Source organism: Pelodiscus sinensis, chromosome 23 (genome assembly GCF_052426305.1).
Source record: "Pelodiscus sinensis isolate ZL-2025 chromosome 23, ASM5242630v1, whole genome shotgun sequence".
Taxonomy (NCBI): domain Eukaryota; kingdom Metazoa; phylum Chordata; order Testudines; family Trionychidae; genus Pelodiscus; species Pelodiscus sinensis.
The window spans coordinates 11,474,267-11,490,742 of NC_143074.1; the positions used below are offsets into that span (position 1 = coordinate 11,474,267).

The 16,476-nt window shown below is 47.2% G+C and overlaps 2 protein-coding genes and 1 non-coding gene across 6 annotated transcripts in view; 2 read left to right on the plus strand and 1 right to left on the minus strand.

Annotated features, from left to right (window-relative positions):
• The window catches only part of SLC27A4 (solute carrier family 27 member 4), a 28,090-nt gene extending 21,400 nt beyond the window's left edge, over nt 1-6,690 (minus strand). Inside the window, exon 1 of one of the 4 annotated variants that reach the window (XM_075905879.2) lies at nt 6,467-6,690. The gene's annotated coding sequence lies outside the window, so the exon portion shown is untranslated. Of the gene's footprint in view, nt 1-5,130; nt 6,209-6,248; nt 6,421-6,466 lie in introns of those variants that run through there. The other 3 variants (XM_075905882.2, XM_075905881.2, XM_089772984.1) reach the window with 3 other exon arrangements.
• A 259-nt stretch (nt 6,691-6,949) lies between these two features.
• Nucleotides 6,950-16,476, plus strand: part of TRUB2 (TruB pseudouridine synthase family member 2) — a 41,275-nt gene continuing 31,748 nt past the window's right edge. Inside the window, exon 1 of the mRNA XM_075905884.2 lies at nt 6,950-7,295. The gene's annotated coding sequence lies outside the window, so the exon portion shown is untranslated. The remainder of the gene's footprint in view (nt 7,296-16,476) is intronic.
• TRNAR-UCU (transfer RNA arginine (anticodon UCU)) lies at nt 7,185-7,277 on the plus strand. The gene is made up of 2 exons: nt 7,185-7,221; nt 7,242-7,277. It is a non-coding gene; the product is annotated as a tRNA-Arg (tRNA).

Below are 16,476 nucleotides of genomic sequence, written 5' to 3' on the forward strand. Positions count from 1 at the left end.
TTAAGAACAAACCTACAGTCCCTATCTTGTACGTAACCCGGGGACTGCCTGTACATCACGTCTTTGGAAAAAACCCAAATAATCAATTAAGATAAAATAACCATGTAGGAAAATAACAAATGTGATACACAATCATAGAAGGGGACATGTAACAAACTGACACATGATAATAAGATGAGATCAATGCTATACTGACCTATAGGAAAAGACACTTCACAATAAGTAAGGTGAGGAAATACGAATAAAGAGAGAGACTTCACCTACTGAATATGCATCAAACAGAACATCAGTGTAATATATTATAAAAGTGGCATCCCAGCCTGGGGACAGTAGGAGGAGATTTAGAAGGTGCCAGAATGATGTCCCCTGGTGACAATGGGAAGGGTAACGAGGAAGATGAAGGCTAACACTTCAGGCCGTTCTAGAAGGAACAGTGTAAGTATGTGGCATGGAAATTCAGATGTACAGTCTGTCTATTTTGTGCAGTTGTGGTGTTTGTGACTGTGCTACATGTGTTAATAAACTAAATCTGTAAATATTCAAGAGTTCTGCTCGCATGAGTGTTCCACCTGTGCACACCAGGGTTCTCAACCACAGATTAATTTAAATACTGGGACTGATCCTGGGACAACCCTCAAAGTGACAACTGGAAATTAATCGATACAGTGAATACAACATCTAAAGATTGGGAAGCACAGATTTAACGACCCTGAACTGGCAGACACCTTTGACCCACAGTGTTTGGGGCAACAATGGATCTCCTCACAATTACAAGCTCGGACCAGGAACCTTTTAGTTCTCTGGACCCAGGAGAAGTCTGGGGGGGGGGGAGGGGAAGTGCTCTGTGCAATCATCCCCTGGCTCTTACTCTCTCCAGACAAACATGGGAGCTTGGCTGCTTTTGAGCTCACTGGAGGAGACATCTCTTTGGCATCACACACTTCTCCCAGTCCTCTGAGGCTAGCAAGAGCACTGCTGAGGGCTGCAGAGAATACCCTGAAGACGGGCTGTTAATGCAGAAACCTAACCCAGGGGGATGTGGGCCAACAACATGATGATGCACGGGGGGAGGGAGAGCTAACTGCTGACTGGATCCCCTAGGCCACAGGCAAGAACACTTTTTGGGTTGGGGGCCACTGATCCACAGAAAAATCACACACAAGTGAGAAGCAGAACAAAAACCTCACCATGGCCCCCGACTGAGAAGGAGAAAGATAATCCCCCACATTTCCCCTCACACACCAGAGCCTGGGGTGAGCCAAGCCCAGTAGATTTTGTGCACTATAGCCCCCAGGGAGAGCAGTAGGGGGGCTGGAGCACCAGTATGGGCTCTCCAATGCTGGAAGGGTGGAGGGGGGCTGAACCTAAGGGGCCGGAACCAGGCAAGCTGAGGGCCGCAGCTGGCCCTAGTCACAGATAGCCATTCCTCACCCCTTGTTCTAAGCACTCCTGTAACATGCATATATGACTACGGACTCAGATTTCCTGGGAATGTTGTGTGCAATCCTTCCAGGTTCAAGGATCCCAGACTTCCAAACTTCCATCCCTCTTGTTGCGTATTAACATCCATCAAACTCTCCTCTTACCCTTCTCCTTCTGAAAGCTCCCAAGACCCCCATTCCCTGAGATACTAAGCTGTAATGACCTCTCCAACATATCCCACATTCTGCCTTTCAGCTGGGCAGGACCTACTCTTTGTTTGGCTCCAGTCACCAACTGCACACAGTGTTGTGCTTTAGTGATTTTATCCAGGGAAGGGCTGGAGAAGCAGAGCTTCTAGGTTCTGTTCCTGGCTCTTCCCAGAACCTCCCTGATCTGGAAGATGGGGCTAATGGGCAGAGTCACAGATAGCCAAGATAATAAGGCAGGCAGGCATTTGTATCGCAGAAGTTCTGAGAGGCCCCAGGCAGGGTCAGGAGAACCCTACGTGCTTGGTACTGTATAAGGGCTGCTTATTTCAGAGGGAAGTACTATTCACTATTGTCCGCTGTAGCCTATCTGCAGGCAAACCCCTGCACCCACAAGGAACCCTACTGACCTCAGAGGGCTGCCATGCAGGGGATCTGATGGGGCCTTCCCCTGAGCCATGGTTAGCTTCTTTCCAGGGGTATCAGACTCACAAACCTCCTACAACCAGCATCTAACGCAATCACAGTATGCTGTGAGCACCCTGTTCTTCAAAGCACCAAGTCTGTCTGTCCCTCTCCTGCCAGTCCCCCCATTTTCTGATGCATTTGGCTTTCCAACCCCAAGCTGGCTGTGTGCCAAGAAGAGGACACACTTAACTAAGTCACTCCATATGCCAGCAGAAAGGAGAGTCAGATCATAAGATACAGAGGTCCTGGGATTGCAGCACTCAGGCCAGGAGCAAAACTACCTGAATTACATGTCCTGGAACATCCTCAGGGCCTCTCAGCCACCTCTCAAAGCATCAAGGTGCAGGAGCTGCTCCCAAGACAACAGGCTGAGATGTTGAACCCATGCTGGTTTCTGCTCCTTCCCGGCATAAAGTGCAAGCCTGGGAGGCATTGCTCCAACCAGGGCTTCATCGCCCATTTGATTTTTATATTAGGAATTCAGGTCTTGTCTGGCTGCACCAGCATGAGGAAAATTAGGGTTGATAACTTGCTTGCCGCAGGGCACGGGGGCATTCTGTGATTGTGACCGCTCCTAGTTTTCCTAGTACAGAGGAGACCTTTGGAGCCTGGAAAGCCAATGAGAATCAGCCCAGGAGCCAACTGTGGCAAGCAGATGGGAAAGCAAGGGAGTCAGCCAGGCAGGTTCCAACTCTTTCTGGCTAGCTTGTTTCTGTGAATACTTATTTAGCTGCAGTGCCTCATGCCTCCATTCATTGGGGGTGAGAGATCCCAGATATTATCCCCAGAGCTTTCCCCAGACAAAGCATAGGACAGGCCTGGTTGTCCTGAAATGTCTATGGGGCAAAACAATGGGATTGTGGACCACTGAAGGTGAAGGACACCCAAAGATAGAGATGGTTACTGCTATGCAAGGTGCCTGTAACACCCTCTTTTCCAGAAAACCACCAATGCCCCAAAAGTAAGCAGTGCTTGCCATGGAGAGAACACACCTCCTGCAGCTGTAGGGTGAGTGGATTCGACATGTGACCTCACTGGAGGACCTGCCCTCCGTGGTAAGGGGGGGGATGCAAATGGCTCCTCCCTTCCCCAGAGTCACACGTATGTGTCAATGAAGCTTGGCTGTTCTTGAGTGACTCCAGCTTCCATACCTCCCCTTGCCTAGCATAGGAACAATGCTTCAACATCAAAGGAGATCTGAGCAGGATCTTGTATCCTGTTGACTCTCATTTCAGTACCCAGCCAGAAAAGGCAAGATCCACTTAGAATCATAGAGCTGGAAGAGACCCCAGGGGAAAAAAACCCCCAAAGAGTCAAACAAGCTCAGCACACAGCAAGAAAACCCCAAACACAAACACAAATACACACTACCGACAGCCATTTCCCTCAAGGGTCCTGTATTAGCTTCTTCCTTTATCTGGAGAACTCCCTCTCCAAACTCCCTGTTAACAGCCCCTGTTCGCAAGTTCCCTGGTCACTGACTCATTCCTTTATAAAACCCTGGACTAGACTTGTCAGAGACGGAGCAGCCAGGTTTCTAGGAGATCCCACAATCTAGCCCACCTCATGGTTCCCATCCACAGTTGTGCCAGTCTTTCCTTCCAAACTCTTCTGTCATGTGGTGGTCCCCTGAAAACCTTTTCCAGCCTCAGTAACAGACCACGAGCGCTACTATATCAGGTGACCTGAACCCACCACTACACTTGATTATGTCCCTTCAGCAGATCACTACCTGGAGTGTTATTTGCATGCTATTTATGATCAGTAGCCTTCACCTGCTACTGAGGAAGAGTACTGTATTAGTGCCAGCCCACCCACCTTCAGATTCCCTGCTTTCCTCCCTGGCACATCCTTCTTGTCTGCTTTTGTGGTCCCAGCTGCTGGGGTTAGTTCCATCCAATTAGCCCCTCAGACAGTTAAGTTGCACCCTCTGCCAACTGCCTTTCAATCAGGACTCAAGTAATGCACACTGGCCAGGGTCTGAGTAACAGGATACTGAGTCAACTCCTGACATCCTGTTACACTTTCTTTCTCTGGCCTTGCCCCATCAGCATCAGCCATGCCAGCACTCCTCCTATCACACCATCAGTGCTGACTGACTCCTCCCTCTTCACCAAATGCTGCCACCTTGTTGTTTGCAATAGCTCCAAAAATCCATCCCTTCCTCTCTATCCAGATGACAGCTCATCCTCTGGGAATTTCAGATGCAAGCACATCGTATGGCATGCTTCTCCCTCCCCCTTAAACCAGCTAAAATACAACTGCTAACACTACTGCTCTCGCCAGGTCTTCCCCATTATTTAACCTCTCCACTGACTTCCATTCTTTTATGGCAGTGGTCTCCAACCTTTTTACACCCAAGATCACTTTTTAAGTCTCAGAACAGGCGAAGATCTACTGCCCCGCCCCTTCCTTGAAGCCCCGCCTACATTACATGAGGAAATCTAATGTAAATGTACTGCGCAGGTGCGCAGTTCAGAGAGGGCTCAAGAGCTACTCTTAGAGCCCCTGAGATCTACTGGTAGATCGCAATCTACTGGTTGGTGACCACAGTTTTATGGCATTAAATTCAGGTTTCTCTTCATTTCCACAGTTCTCCCTGGTTTCACCCATTTCTCTCATTCCACCCCCTGCAGCATTCCTTCCTGCCATCTTCTCTCCCACACATACAGCAGCTATTATGGATCCTACTAAACCCTCCCGACAGAGGCAACAGGCCCACAAATAAAATAGACACACACAGAGACCCTTTCAAATGGGAATCTCAAAGTACCTCTCAGGTCCAATAAACCCTCACAGTTCCACTGCTGCCTATAAGACCGATTATCCTCCAATGCAGGCTGAGCAAGGCCAGGTTACGGAACACACAAGCCTGCAAGCTTCAGGGAAATAGAGAAAGTTTGGGCAAGACTCATGGCTGATGTCAGTAGGTGTGGACCGTGAACTTGGACCACCTCTTTCTATGGAAGCTAAACGAAAGGGGGCAGTTCCCAGACAAGTGTTACTAGCTCTCAGCTGAGCCACCTGTGCTTACCTACATTGGCTCTGCTCCTTTGTCAGGGGCTGAAATAATGTGTCAGTACAACCTCTTACATTATCCAACCAAGTGCAAGGATCACTAGCAGAGTCATAAAAAGAGATGATTGTCCTTAACTGGGCCTGCTCTGCAGATGCCCTATGATAAAGAAAGATACAGAGGTTCAATGGTTTACTCTTCTCTGATAAAAGAACGTAAAGGGGAGGGTGTGGAAATCAGCAGCATTGTTCAAGCAAGCCCTTCCTGACCTACTGGACAGGAATGACAGGGACAGGATTTGACCATGACCATCAGAGAGATACTGCAACTAGCAAAGCTTAAGAGGGGTTGGGTTTTTTTGGGGGGGGGGGAGAGAAGGGAAGAGGCTTAGGTCAAAGAGCTGCCTTCCCTTCTGGATCACAGAGAGCCCAGCATACTTTTGGATGCTTTGTGAACGGCAGCAGTATGCACCAAGCCCTGTTTCATGCTACAAGAAAGCATTGCTTATATTTAGGCAACACAGGGGTTAAACTAAGAATACAATGCATGTCCCAAGCTTTTGTCCTCCTTTTAGGCATCCTGAAACAGTGCAGAGACTAACAGGCTTTGCCACCAAACTCAGCACCTTTCTCTGGTTTCTTTCAGAAAGGAGCTGTGCATTCCCTACCTAGCTAGAATACACAAGACCTGCTTACACAAGGAAACAAGAGCTCCACAGCTTGCTAGGCTGTCATATTAGGCAGTCTCACACAGCCACCTGACTGGGGTCTAAACGGCCCATTGCAGCACAGCAGATCATCTATCCAAGGGCAGCTTCTTTTCTCTTTCAAACTACTGACACTGGAGGCTAGAAGCAAGAGGGGGACTACAGTCCAGTGCCTGAGGAGAGGCAACAGCAATTTCCCATTCCCCTTCCTTTCAGCATCCCGGTCTGGCACCACCCATACGCCAATCCGGCTCAAGCATGGCAAAGAGCCTAAACCCTCTTTCCAAGCCCCCATCAAACAATGGTTCATCCCACACCCTTCCCCATTTCACAGCATCCTCTCCCCACAGAAAGACACACACAGAAAGGCAGCGGTGGGTTTCTCAACCAACACCAGCCCCCTAGACCTGGGGGGCGGGGATCTCTGTACCTGGACGAGTCAGCAGCACGCTGCTTTGTGGGGAGAGCCTCCCAACAAGGGGAGGAGAAGGTCAGCGGAGCCGGAACAAGCCCCCCCCCCAATCTCTCCCGATCCCAACAGCAAGGCTCCCTGCCCCGGCCAGGGCTGAGCCAAGGAGCAGCAGCTGCCCTGGGGGACTCACGGCTGGGACCGGGGCGCTGCACGCCGGGCCCACAGCCCCCCCTTACCCCCGGCCGACAGGCCGCGCCGCTCCCCAAGCGGACACCGCGCGGCGGCTGCTGCCGTCTCCCCAGCCAGGCAGCGGCTGTCAGCTCCGCATCTCCCCGCGCAGACGGGACCGGGCGCGCCGCGAGCTGCGCTTCCTACAGGGGCCGCGCCGGCGTCTTCCAGCTGCCGCCGCTGCCAAGCTCCCCCTGCCCAGGGAACCAGCCGTGCCGCAATGGGGGCGGGGCCGAGAGCCGCGTGGCATGCTGGGAGCTGTAGTCTTTTTTGGTCCACGTCCTGCACGTGGTCCCTACAGAAAGGAGCTGGCGCTTCACGCCCCTCTTTGTACTTTCCGGGCATTGTTCTCCCCCCCCACCCCCAGCTGGTTCCCCTTCCCCCCGTCCCCCACCCCCACCGCGCTAGAGCTGAGTTTAATGGTACCCCCAGCTCTTTGTGGCCCCTTGGCGCTCCCGCGCGGCACTGAGGGAGGTGCCGGCTGTGGCGGTGCGCGGGGCTGCCAGAGCGTGGGGAAGGACTCGGGAGGCAGCGTGCGATTCGGGAAGTTTTGCAAACTCTGTGCCGGCAGCGGCTGGGGCGGGAAGGAGGCTGGGGGTTGGCCATGGAGAGCGGAGATGCAAATTAAACCCAGACGCTGCACGTCAGTGGGATTAACCGCCTGGATAAAGCTGTGACTGGCAAAGGTCAAGAAGGGGATGGGGAGGATCTTCGTTTTATCCGACAGGCTCTGTGGCGCAATGGATAGCGCATTGGACTTCTAGATCGATGACAGATGGAGTCATTCAAAGGTTGTGGGTTCGAGTCCCACCAGAGTCGTATTTTGCACCATCCCAGGTAATGTGCACACTTGGCTGTACAGAGCGGAAAAGTTGGTGGTTTAATCGGTTCGTTTTTGAAGAATGTAAATTTCAAACTAGTGAACTTAAACCGATTGATTTTTCAAGGCTGTTACTAGAAATCCACGTGACTATTTATGAAGCTTCACCCCACAATAGGTATTAATTATGCAAAATATTATTTTAAAACTCCTGTGCTTTGTGGTGTAGTATTTTAGCTGGCTAGTTATGAAGTTATTTTAACATTGGCTCTTTTTTAGGATGTTATTTAAAACACAAACAACGTGATTAAAAAGAGAAATATAAACATTACTCTGATTTTTCCCTTCAAAATCTGTGTTGTTTTATGTAATGTTATTTTAAGGGCATGATTTGTTAGGGGAAGAAAGGGTTAAGAGTAAAAAAATATTGGGATTTATGTCCTCTGAAATCTTCCTTTGTTTAAATCTGTTATTTTCAGGATGTTCTTTAAGGTCCTAATCTTGCAAACACTTAAGCACGTGGGTAACTGTAGTCAACAGTAGTCCCACACATCTAAATTACAAAGTTATGCACATTGCACTTGCTAGTGAACTGCTGAGCCAGTACAGAGCCTAATATCAGTGAACTGCAGAACTGAATTCAGGATCGGGAATTAAAATTATTTTACTGGCAGATGTGGGGGTTTGCATATTCATACTTTCATTTCTACATACTCAGAGATGATTTGATTAAAAACTCATTGAAGAAAAATAGCCTTTCCATTGAGTTTACTAGACTTTGGATACAGTCTCTAGAGCTCATTGTTTCTACTTCGAAGATATTTCATGGTTGAAAATTAATTTAAATCAATAATGTATATATTCTCCAGCCTCTTTCCCCCAGTCCCTACTGCAAAATAAACACCTTGGACTGAAAGGTAGCAACTTTGAGCAAAGAGTCTGACACTAGCATATTGATGACCAAATTATGAAACCCTGAAAACTGCCATTTAAGTGCAATTATGGGCAACAATAATGTAACAACCCTAGAAGGATGGCTTTACCAAAAGTTCACCCATTTCATCAGGGAGATATGCAAATATACAAGAGGAACAGCCTCAATGTCAGTATTCAGCTATATGCTATAAAATTGGTAAAGAATTCATAGAAGAGTTTCAGGAAGGAGTTAGAAAGATTGTAAGCTCTTTGGGCTAGGGGCTGATATTTATAATGTTTGTACAGCACAGAGCACCATGGGACATCTCTGTCTAGGAATCTGCCCTTATTGTGTCAGTGCAGAACCTCTTGAATGAAAGGAGAAATATATTAGGACATCTCTATTTTTCCTGACTTTACTGACACACATTGGTCTTAAAGGATCTGTGTCCATTTTCCTTCCAGTCAAGGAGTGATTTTCTATCCTTCATTATAACAGGCACTGATCTCTGCCTCGGTTTCCCCGTATGTAAAATGAAAATATTGGTACTGACCCCTTTGTAAAGTGTTTTGAGATCTCTTGATGAAAAGTGCTATATAAGAGCTAGGTATTAATTATTACTTATTATTTGTATAGAAGAAACAAAATACAGGAGCTACACCAGACTAACACGGCTACATTTCTATCATTATTTGTATAGAGGCACTAATACACTTCCTGTTAAAGTTGCATTGAAAAAAATGCATTGAAAGTGCAGCTTATGGATCCAATCCAACTCCCATTCAATTCAAATGAAAGACTCTCATCAGTCACATTAGAAGCTGGATCAGGCTTTTATTTTCATGATGTATAGGAAAAACATTCACCATTTCCTTCCCAAATTCATCCCACTCGTTAATGGACCCCAATTAAGTTCTTGTGAAAGTTAAGTGGTACAGCTGGAAAATATTAAATTTTAAAATTATTGTTTAACATTTGTATTGCAGTAGCACCTAAAGACCAAACAGCTCAGGGTCCAATCTCCCATGGTGTTCTGCAAGAAATATGCAAAGAACAGGATGAGGTTACAGGTCAGATTGTCTGATCTGTGTTTCAGGGGGAGACAAAACTGCAAGTTTCACCAAGGATTTTATTCCTGAAAAAGGATCAGCCTCAAAACTCCACATTAAAATACATCCTGCTTTGGTGGGGTAACTATTCAACTTGGGCTTTGTCATTTGACGTATTAGCATGGAACCTGTGTGGGACAGAAATCAGTTTATAAAAACAGACCCAGCACAAACAGCTTGTGCAGTCTCAGAGTTGCACTCCCTCTGGGATTCATCACCTCACTTGCACTCACTCTGTTCTGCGGATACACAGCCTCGCTCCCCGGGAGCACAGAGAGCTTCACTATTTAAAACAAAGAAAAAATCACATGGAATTAGTGGGGAGTGAAATCTTCTCTCCTCATAACAGGCCAAGTCTGGACAGTGTCAGTAAGTGCTAGCGCCTGTCCCTGTGCTGCTACTGTAAACAGGAAGGGACCCAGTTGGGGATGAGAGGTGAGCTTGGGCCTTGTGGCCCATCTGCTGACAGCAAAGGGGAAGCCAGTGGAGTACTTTTGTTCATTTTACATGGCATGCAGCCATAGGTGCTGGAACTAGAAGTGCAGCCTTTCTTAAAAGGGTTTCCATTATATACTGAATTTACAGCTAGGTTCAATGGGTCTCAGAACTCTCACTATGAAAATTGTTCCAGCGCTAGGGATGCAAGCAACTTGTCGGACTATCTGATAAGCAAAAGCTTATTGGATAGTTGACTAGTCCCTCGACTAATCGCTTCTCCCCCCGTTGCTGCCTCTATCAGAAGTAGCAAGGGTGGGGGGAAGCAGGAGTTGGTGCTGGGGGGAGCCAGCTTAAAAGCCAGTTCCCCCCAGCACCATCTCTGCGAGGGGTAGGGAAGACAGGGGATAGCGGGGACCAGGCACGAGCCAGGAATCAGCTGATTCCCAGCTTGCACCTAGTCTCAGAAGCACCTCTGCTTTTTTAATGTATTAAGAGCCAGTAGGCTCTTAATACATTTAAAAGGCTAAAGCGCAGCAGGGGGGACCCAGCCGACTTCCGACTCATGCAGGGTCCCCCTGCTGTGCACCAGCCTTCTAAATGCTGATATTTCGAAATAACAGGCATGCTGTTAAGACACAAAATAGCTATTTTGGGATACCAGTAGTATCCTGAAATAGCGCCCCAGTGTAGATGTACCCCTAGAGAATTAAGACCACGTCTACACTGAAAGATAAGATCGAATTTATTAAGGTAAATTTTTTGCCACCCGATTTTATGCTACTTTGAACTGCATCAAATTCTTGTGCTTTTTAAAGTAGCGCATCCCCACTAGAAATGTTAAATATTGGTTAACTGAATACTTGATTAACTCTCATGAATATTTATTGTTTGCTAGACTATTCTATAGTCCCCAAGGGTGGAGCCAGCAGCCAGGGCACTCTGGCCTCACTCCCGAGAAGACCCCTGCCGCTCTGTGCTGCTGCCTCTGTATCACAGGCAGCAGTGCAGGGTGCCAGGTAGGAGCTGGTCCGCAAGAGGAGCCAGTTTAAAAACCAGTTGCCCTTGCAGACTGGCTGCCTGTTGCCCTGCTGCCTCCGATACAGAGGGGTAGAGGGGCTGTGCTCCCAGACCCAGCATGAGCCAGAACTGAGCTGGGCTGCTGGCCAGTCTGCTAAAATATTTACTGGCAGTATGGTAGTACTGGTGGAACGCATGTAGTATATAGCCTTAACCAATAAACTTTTGCTTATTGGTTAATTGACTACACTATTGCATCACTAGTTCCCAGTAGGGTGTCTTTGAAAGCGATGCATTATGGGTAGCTATCTCACAGTTCCTGTACCCCTTTGCATTCTGGGTTATACTCCCAGTGCACATTGGGACCTAAACTGTGCAATGAGTGATCTGGGTACATTTCCTCAGCATCCCATAATGTACTCATCTCCTTCCTCTCTCTTCCACTTGAGAGCAATCACAAAAAATCGTTTTGCACCCTTTTTTCCCCTGGTTATCCATGAAGACAATCATATTAACCATGGTGAGCCTTGGCTGGAACATATCCAAAGTGCATCCAAGGTCCGCTGGAATGAGGAAGGCTCTTGGGACGCAATGAACTTACTCGTCTGCGAAGCACTTGAGTTGAGCAACTGGCAAATTCTGCTACATTCTATCCCCTGGAAACAGTGGAATGCTGGGGCTGGTGCCATCAAACAAGCACAGGCAGGTGGAACCACATAGTGATGCAGGTATGGGAGTGGCTGCAAAACTTTCACATGCATAAGGCCACTTTTGTGGAATTACTTTCCCCCACCCTGACGTGCAAGTATACCAGAATGAGCCCGGTGGAAGCTTGCAATGCCAGACAGTCTGGTCAGTTGGGAATCATTTCAGAGTGAGTAAATCTATAGTGGGGGCTGCTGTGATCCAAGTAGCCAAGACAATCAATACAGGAGGGTAGTGACTCTAGGCAATGTGGAGGGCTTTCCACGAGGGAGGCTTCCTAACTGTGGTGGGGCAACACAACGCACATCCCCATCTTGGCAGCCAGCCGCCTTGCCAAGGAATACATAAACCACAAAGGGTACTTCTCAATGGTACTGCAGGTGCGGGTGGATCACAAGGGAGATTTCAGTGACATCAGCATGAGAAAATTACCATGAGAGGCATTGAAATGCCAGGAGTGATCTTTGGAGACCCAGCCTACCCCTTGCTCCAGTGGCCCATGAAGCCAGAAACGGACAGCCTGGACCACAAGGAGTAGTTCAGTTACGGAATGGTGGTAGAAGGTGCTTGGGGGCATTTAAAGGGAAGGTTTCACAGTCTTCTGATTCGGTTAGAGCTCAGCAAAATCAACATTCCCATTGTGGTGGCAGCCTGCTGTATATCGCTATAGTATTTGTGAGAGTACGGGGAAAAGTTATATGGCATAGCACCTAGCCAGTGATTGAGAAGCCAGACACCAGGGCAGTAAGGAGAGCACAGGGAGGGGCACTGCAAATCAGAGGCTTTGAAAACCAGCTTTACAACTGGCCAGATTTGAGAATCGTAAATGTTGTTCTCAACGAAGTGTCCCTGTATTCAGTGTGCTTGCCTGTAACAACGCCCTCCTCCCCAACAGAAACAATAAAGAGACTGTTGTTCAGAAATCATGCATTTTGGTTGAGGGAACACAGCAGGGACAGAAAAGGAGCTCAGGGCAGGAACTTCGAGGGCGTGTGATCACAATTGGGGGGATGGCCTTTTGCTTCACGATGCATCCCTGGGGATTGAGTGTGAGGCTGCCCTTGGCTCTCCTTCTCCCCTGCTTTCTAGGCATTTGAGAGAGGAGGCTATGGAACTTGGGATAAGGGAATGTGGTTCAGCAAAGGCTGGAGGGGGTGCCTATGCATGCTGGAAAGCCACCATACAGTTCATCACATCCGTCATGGATGACAAAACTCTCTCCTGGTTCCTCACTTCCAATTCCCTGTAGGCTTTCCTGTCCTCATGCTCCGCTCTCATCTCCAGCAGCAGCATATTCCCCACTTGTTTAAGTGCTCCCTGTCCATGTGGGCGGATTGCATTTGCTCCTTGAACATGTTATCCCTTCGTCCCCGGTTGCCTGCGCAGTTGTGCCAGCAGGACAGCGAGCAGGGCAGTGGCAGAGCTGGGGGAGCGTGCAGTAGGCTCGCTGCTGTTATCGCTGGAACAAGAGTGAAGGACAGACTTTTCAGGAGATGCACTGGGGAGCATAAAACAATCTGCTAGTACAAAAGGACGAGCTGCCTTGAGAGATGTGTTATGTACAAGGCCACAATTATGCTTCGAAGTAGCCACTATGCACAGGTACACACAGGTTTCTCAGAGGAGCAACTGGACTTGGTTCGGTGGCAGACATGGTAAGGGAGAGGTCAGGACTCAAGGCGGGAGTCTGGACGTGGTAAAAGGGCAGGGCAAGGGTTCACGGCATGCATCTTTGGGGCTGAACAAATGGAGATTTACTGCACAGGCATCAGCTAATCACTCCCCCTGCGTCATCCAAGTTGCCATGCGATATATCAGTCTTCTCTAAATCACACAGAGGGGAAGGGAGCTGATGCTGATGGAATGTAGCTGGAAATCTGGACTTTATACTGAAATGCTTTGTGCTGCAATGATGCCAGACCACTTACTGCTGCCTTGGCATAGAAATGTGTCCTACTGTTTTGCATGGATAAGGCAGGTCACCCCAGAAACCTTGTGAGAAGGATGAAAAAGTTCCTCTAGGAAAGCTTTATGGAGATGGTTGGAAATGGGAGGGAGCGTGGGCTATAATAGCAGAGAGAGAGGAGGGTCAGGGCAAAACTGGGAGGCAAGATCAAATCAGTATCTTAGATGCCTATATACAAATGCGAGAAGTATGGGTAATAAGCAGGAAGAACTGGAAGTGCTAATAAATAAATACAACTATGACATTGTTGGCATCACAGAAACTTGGTGGGATAATACACAATTGGAACGTTGGGATGGAAGGGTACAGCTTGCTCAGGAAGGATAAACAGGGAAAAAAGGGAGGAGGTGTTGCCTTATATATTAAAAATGTACACACTTGGACGGAGGTGGAGATGGACGTAGGAGACGGAAGTGTTGAGAGTCTCTGGGTTAGGCTAAAAGGGGTAAAAAACAAGGGTGATGTCATGCTAGGAGTCTACTACGGGCCACTTACCCAAGTGGAAGAGGTGGATGAGGCTTTTTTTAAACAACTAACAAAATGATCCAAAGCCCAAGATTTGGTGGTGATGGGGGACTTCAACTATCCAGATACATGTTGGAAAAATAACACAGCGGGGCACAGACTATCCAATAAGTTCTTGGACTGCATTGGTGACAACTTTTTATTTCAGACGGTTGAAAAAGCTACCGGGAGGGGAGCTGTTCTAGCTTTGATTTTAACAAATAGAGAGGAACTGGTTGAGAATATGAAAGTGTAAGGCAGCTTGGGTGAAAGTGATCATGAAATCATAGAGTTCACAATTCTAAGGAAGGGTAGAAGGGGGAACAGCAAAATAGAGACAACGGATTTCAGAAAGGTGGATTTTGATAAGTTCAGAGAGCTGATAGGTAAGGTCCCATGGGAATCAAGACTGAGGGGAAAAACAACTGAGGAGAGTTGGCAGTTTTTCAAAGGGACATTGTTAAGGGCCCAAAAGCAAGCTATTCCGCTGCGTAGGAAAGATAGAAAATATGGCAAAAGACCACCTTGGCTTAACCATGAGATCTTGCATGATCTAAAAATAAAAAAGGAGTCCTATAAAAAATGGAAACTAGGACAAATTACAAAGGATGAATATAGGCAAACACCACAAATGCAGGGGCAAGATTAGAAAGGCAAAGGCACAAAATGAGCTCAAACTAGTTATGGGAATAACGGGAAACAAGACGACTTTTTATAAATACATAAGAAGCAAGAGGAAGACCAAGGACAGGGTAGGCCCACTGCTCAGTGAGGAGGGAGAAACAGTAACAGGAAACTTGGAAATGGCAGAGATGCTTAATGACGTCTTTGTTTGGTCTTCACCGAGAAGTCTGATGTAGGAATGCCTAACATAGTGAATGCTAGTGGGAATCGAGTAGGTTTAGAAGATAAAATAAAAAAGAACAAGTTAAAAATCACTTAGAAAAGTTAGATGTCTGCAAGTCACCAGGGCCTGATGAAATGCATCCTAGAATACTCAAGGAGCTGAGAGAGGAGGTATCTGAGCCTCTAGCTATAATCTTTGGGAAATCATGGGAGACAGGAGAGATTCCAGAAGACTGGAAAAGGGCAAATATAGTGCCCATCTATAAAAAGGGAAATAAGAACAACCCAGGAAACTACAGACCAGTTAGTTTAACTTCTGTGCCAGGGAAGATAATGGAACAAGTAACTAAGGAAATCATCTGCAAACACTTGGAAGGTGGCAAGGTGATAGGGAACAGCCAGCATGGATTTGTAAAGAACAAATCATGTCAAACCAATCTGATAGCTTTCTTTGATAGGATAACGAGTCTTGTGGATAAGGGAGAAGAGATAGATGTGGTATACCTAGACTTTAGTAAGGCATTTGATACGGTCTCGCATGATATTCTTATCAATAAACTAGGCAAATACAACTTAGATGGGGCTACTATAAGGTGGGTGCATAACTGGCTAGAGAACCGTACTCAGAGAGTAGTTATTAATGGTTCTCAATCCTGCTGGAAAGGTATAACAAGTGGGGTTCCGCAGGGGTCTGTTTTGGGACCAGCTCTGTTCAATATCTTCATCAACAATTTAGATATTGGGATTGAAAGTATGCTTATTAAGTTTGCAGATGATACCAAGCTGGGAGGGGTTGTAACTGCTTTGGAGGATAGGGTCATAATTCAAAATGATCTGGAAAAATTGGAGAAATGGTCTGAGGTAAACAGGATGAAGTTTAATAAAGACAAGTGCAAAGTGCTCCACTTAGGAAGTGCTCCACTTAGGAAGGAACAATCAGTTTCACACATACAGAATGAGAAGCGACTGTCTAGGAAGCAGTATGGCAGAAAGGGATCTAGGGGTTATAGTGGACCACATGCTAAATATGAGACAACAGGGTGATGCTGTTGCAAAAAAAGAAAACATGATCCTGGGATGCATTAACAGGTGTGTTGTGAGCAAGACATGAGAAGTCATTCTTCTGCTCTACTCTGCTCTGGGTAGGCCTCAGTTGGAGTACTGTGTTCAGTTCTGGGCACCGCATTTCAAGAAAGATGTGGAGAAATCGGAGAGGGTCCAGAGAAGAGCAACAAGAATGATTAAAGGTCTAGAGAACATAACCTATGAAGGAAGGCTGAAAGAATTGGGTTTGTTTAGTTTGGAAAAGAGAAGATTGAGGGAGGACATGATAGCCATTTTCAGGTATCTAAGAGAGTGTCATAAGGAGGAGGGAGAAAACTTATTCATCTTGGCCTCTGAGGATAGAACAAGAAGCAATGGGCTTAAACTGCAGCAAGGGAGGTTTAGGTTGGACATTACGAAAAAGTTCCTGTCAGGATGGTTAAACACTGGAATAAATTGCCAGGGAGGTTGTGGAATCTCCGTCTCTGGAGATATTTAAGAGCAGGTTAGATAAATGTCTATCAGGGATGGTCTAGACAGTACTTGGTCCTGCCATGAGGGCAGGGGACTGGACTCGATGACCTCTCGAGGTCCCTTCTAGTCCTAATATTCTGAGATTCTATGAGATGTGCAAGGAGGATCCCTGCTCTGTC